Here is a 5,243-nt window from a genome sequence, read left to right on the forward strand (position 1 = left end):
GAGGGCTGGACAATGTAGGGGCAATACAGCCCTCTGAAAGGTTAGCGTAAGACTGTGTGAGCAATTAGGTGCATATCTCAGTTTGTCCTGTATTCCAATCTGTCCAATTTTGAGCTTGGGAGTGTTCATTAGTGCAGTGTGGATAAACGAAATTGCCAGTTCTGGGAAGCCAGGGCTTCCAGGAGGTATGGCGGACGCCCTTTGTGCTCTGACATGAAAAGGTTGCTCAACAGCGTGTGAAAACAGACTCTTGGACAAGCTTCCAAGCTGCTCGAGCGTATTGATTCTGGCACCTGCTTTCATAGGCAGGTGCTCGGGTTTATGTGTCCAGATGAAGTTACCTCTTAACATCTTAATTATATGCCAGACTTTGGCTTTGTCTGTTGTGTGAGTAGCGCTGGGTGTCATTAGGAAAGGCAATGGAGAATGGAAGTATGCCAAAAAAATTGCAAGAAAATTAAACAAACAAACCCAAGTGCTTGTTGTAAAAACATGTATCACAAATTTCTTAATCTCCGGTAACAATAACATTTGCATAGCATTATCTACTGAATGGAACCAGAATTGCTCAAATGTGAAGCAAATGAGGGCATCCTTCAGCACGGCTCATCTCATACGCGGGAGGATTTCACTTCCCCCCTTCTCTTGTAGCGGTGGAGCAAGGTTTTAGCATGTCAGTGAGAAAAGCTGTGGGCTTCCCAATCCTAATTGGGACTCTGTTAGGGTGTATTGGCAACACGTATTTCATTCAGTGAACTAAATTAAGGGTGACATTTGAAAGTCGTACTGAGTAGTCTGGCCTTTACGTGCAGGATGAGATTTTACAGGGCAAGTTCGGCTGCTTTATTAACACCCATCTGGCGTCCTGCACCTTGCAGGACAAAAGGCATACAATAATATTCACTATTATTATAGTGAAGCCCGTTGTAATACCTTTCCAGCAAGAATTTCACAAGGCTGGTAAGTGAGACTGCCTAGATGATATCCTGGAAAATCGGTGAGAACAGGACCTTCTTGGGTTGAGTGATTTATTATCCAGGTAGGAGGAGTTGGGCTGTGGTTATTGAGGCTTCCCAGAGCTCTCTGCTGAAAATTTTGTGGTCAGTATCCCTCTCCTTGGAGATGCGCTGAACTTAGAATAACTAATTTGTTTTGTGAGCCTGTGATTTGTCTGTACTTTGGCCAATATTCACTGTTCAAGTGGAAACTTTTCTTCCTGTGGTAGGTGCCCATTCAAACCGCAGGAAACTAGTGGTGGCAAAAGGGTAAAGGCAGAAGGGGACCAAGAAAGGTGCTGGTGCCGCTTGGGCACCTCAAGAGCTAAGTCTAACACCCCTTCCCCAGGTTAACCTGCCTGATGAAGCTCGGGACTCGCCAATTACTTCCTACGACTTCCCAGAAGTCATGGCCAAGGAGACGCCCTGTGGTTTCTCTGTGGGTTTCTGATGATCTTCGCTTTGCCCAAGTCCTTTTTAAAGTAAATCATGTTTCAGTTGCAGTTGTTTTGGAGATTAAATGCACATGTCGTGTTGATCCTTTTTCATTCCCTTGGTGTAATTTGTTTACTGTCCCCTTAGATAATACCAGGGATCTGGGGAAAAAAAAAGGCAAGCTGAAGTACCCATTTGTTTTTGTAATTTCCTCTCTGTTCCTCCGGCTTTATGATGTTCAAACCCCTCTGTTTTCACCTTCACATAGAAATGCACCTTCAAGGACAGTTTTACACTCCGGTTGGTCTCCAGGTAACCTAAATTTTTCATTCCCTTATTATTAAACCTAAGCTCGTAACTGAAACTGAACTCCCATCCCTTTTCAAATTAACCCCTTGGTGCAAAATGTCAAGGATTTTCCAACTCTATCAAATGGAAGTCACTGAAGCTGGGAACCTATTGACACCGAGGGGTTAACCCATTAGCCACTATTTAATGTCCTCAGCTTTAATCTACAGAATCACAGCTAGCGCTGTGACTTACTAACCCCGCCACAAAAATGTCCAAGAACTGGTGTTATTAGGTCTTTTATTCGGGGATAGACTTGGGAGAAAACCAAACAACTTCACAGCTGTAAAGGAAAACAAATGAAGGGCCTAGGAGTGGAAACCAGCAGTAATTAGAGAGATGCATCCCGTGTTAACAGGCCTTGGGGCAAAAACAACTGTTAATTACAAAAAATTCCTCCAGGTTTCTAATCTCAGTGCAGCTGCAGTGGGATGATGCGTGTGGTATCTGTGGCACTATGGGGGCTGGAGCAGACTGGGCAGACTGGTCTGGAGTGGCTGCCTGCGGGAGGGCTCTTGGGTTTGGCTGAGCTGCCCCGCAAATCTCCCAGCTCCGGGCACGTTTTCCCCCAACAGCCGGTCCAGCTGTGTGACCGCGTGTACATGGGACCACTGGGACGAGCGCGGGTACTGCTCTTGGTAAGGGCATGTGGACGCTCAAGAGGGCCACGCCAGGACCGGAGAGCAGAGGAGGGCTCCAAGACATCCCCCCCACCCCTGCTCCCAGCGCTGGAGCTGTCGACAGATGGTTTGCAGGTTTGAGAAATCAAAGCCAGGATTTCTGCAGACGCGCGGGGTACCCCGGAGAGCCCCTCCTCGCCAGCTAGCAGCTCAGGTAACACAAATTGGCCAGGGAGCAAAAAAACGAGCTTTCCGTCTGACTCCATCACCAAACACTTCTTCCCTGCGGTGCGTGGGGTGGGAGCGAGAGCCACGGCGAGGAGGACCCCAAGGGTGCAGGCAGCCCCGAGACGAGCGCTGCCCGGCCATTTGGCTTGTTCCCCGCACCACTCGGGTACGTACTGGGAACACAGCATCATTTTCTGGCCACGCAAATAACCCAGCAGTTAAAAAAGCAAAATGTGGATGTGATGTAAGAGGGAGACGGGCAGGGGAGGATAGGGAACGGGGGAGTGAGTTTGGATTTGCAGAGGATGGTAAATCTTCGGGCGTTCAGGCTTTTTGAGGAGTGGGCTCAAAAAAAGATGTACACGCATTGTTTCTTCCTTGGGGAAACACTAATTACAAGTAATTCTGAGGTCCATAAGGCTGAAGGCTGGCAGTCTTGCCTTATGTTATTCAAAATATGCTGTTTTCCTCTCACCGTCGCTTGGTTTTTCTTCTACAGAAATGTCTTGACAAGATATTGCAGCAATTTTCCTAACAGATCTGATAGTCCGTCTCTACCGTGGAGGCTTTAGAAGGTATTTGCTCAAGGAGAGCGCGTTCCCAGTACCACCAATTCTGTGAAAGTACTAAATTAGGATATTAGTTATTAAATTCAACTACACAAATTACCATTTATATAATTATAAATCTGTCTTTACTGAACAACCATTTTTATGGTGATGATCCTAGTATTTACATAAAAATTGCAGTACACAAGGTAAATTATGTATTCCAACCTGCAATTTTTGCTGAGGATTTACACATACAGAATAAATTATTTTCTCCTTCTTAAGCAACGGTAATCATAAGTAATGTGCAGAAACATTCATAACTATGGTCTCACATGAAAGTTACTTCCCCCCCCCTCCCCGCCCCGTAACCTGCTGTAATTACAGTGTACATCAATTCCACCGTAGGTAGATAGACCAGGTTTTTTTCCCCCTTTCCCTCATACAATTTTAATGACTATCCCTGCTTAGAATACAACATTTTAAATTAAAAAATTAAAAATTTAGAAGTAGATTGTTTCCCTGACAACAGCAACGGCAACATTTAATTCCCCCCTGTGTCATTTGTAAATAAATACATACAGTTGCTGATACTAGTGAGATAATGTGCCTGAGGCTAATTGTGCCATTACAAATATTTTGAGCCTGAGCTTGATAATGCAGGTCGTAGTACTTAAATATGTATGAACTGAACTAATTTAACCTTCTTGCTGCTTACCAGCATGTTGACAAAACCCTTAGTAGCGGGACTACGTGGACATCACGAAGCAGCTGAGTTACGCCGCGTTGGGTGTTGTGGGCTTTGGGTTTTTTGGGCTCCTGGTGGCAGCTGAAGGGAAGAGGCTTGTGTGGGATCATGGAGGGTGCGGAGCAGATCCTGCCGGCTTCCTTCAGCCCCATGGATATCTTCACCCTGGGGCTTGGGATGCGTTGTATTTGTGAGACGCCCCAGACCTTTCAGCACATACGGTATGTTCGGAGGAACGCCCGTAAGAGAGCTTTGCCTTAGTAAGCCCTGCCTAAAGATAGCAGGCTTGGCTCTTTGGTTTGTTAACTAGTCTCCAGGGCTGGTCCCAGGAGAGGATGAGCTGTGGGTCTGGATGGGTTTTGCTCAGAACCATGAGTGTGAGCGCCCCGTGGTTGTGTTTGGAATCTATGGCTCTGCAGAGCAGCCGCGTGGTCCGTCGCGCTCAGCTCCTGATGGTGCGGCCAGAGACAGAGTCCCCGCAGGGTGTCTGACAAAGGCCAGCCGTGCTTTTGGCACTGCAAGTTAATGAGTCGTTAAGATAGAAAAAGATGAGGAGAGAAAATGCCAAACTGCTTGGTCTAATCCCCGTGTCTTGCCCTGTGGCTATATGAGAAATCATTGAAGTTTACAAGCTCCCTGTTTGCAAGATATTCTGCCTGCCGTGAACTCAGCTCTCGGTTTTGTCCTACCAAGCGTCGAACTCAGCTCTAGTGGAAAAAGTCCTTTTTAAAGCCCTCTGTGAGCATTGCTCTTAGGCTCAGGACTGCTGGTTTAGCCTGTAAAGGGCTTTGGCTGGGCTCAGTGGTGCTGTGCCTCTCAAAGCAGTGTGCAGCTGGAGGCGAGGAAAGCAGATTCCTCGCCTCTGCTCCTCTGATCTCCGGGTTGAGCCTCGCTGGGAAGGGGAGTATCTCCTGCAGGGCTTTGGCTCGGCGTGCTCCCTCGGGCCGGTGGCAAATGAACTCTTGCAACATCGCTGCGGTGTCAAGTTTGGCTATGGATAGACTGAAACGTTCAAGGTACAGGTTCTCTTAAGATTTCTTATCTCCACTTCTCATGTTCTTTCACAGCTAGTTAAGCAGGTGCTGAACCAAGTAAAAATTTACCAATGGCGCAGCTAGCGCTAGCCCCAGCTCCAGCATTAGGAAATCTCGGAGACCAAATTACGGTCGCCTCTCTCTTGGTGTGGCGCTGGCTCGTCCTCCCTAAGGCTTATGCGTGTCAGTTGAAGGCTGCAACCAGCACAGCGTACGCAAATTTGCTTGGACGCCTTGGTAGCTGGACAGGTTCGTTGTCCTCATTGCATCGGCAAAATCTTCAGCAG

This window comes from Fulmarus glacialis, unplaced genomic scaffold, assembly GCF_000690835.1.
Source record: "Fulmarus glacialis isolate BGI_N327 unplaced genomic scaffold, ASM69083v1 scaffold2914, whole genome shotgun sequence".
In the NCBI taxonomy this organism is placed as follows: domain Eukaryota; kingdom Metazoa; phylum Chordata; class Aves; order Procellariiformes; family Procellariidae; genus Fulmarus; species Fulmarus glacialis.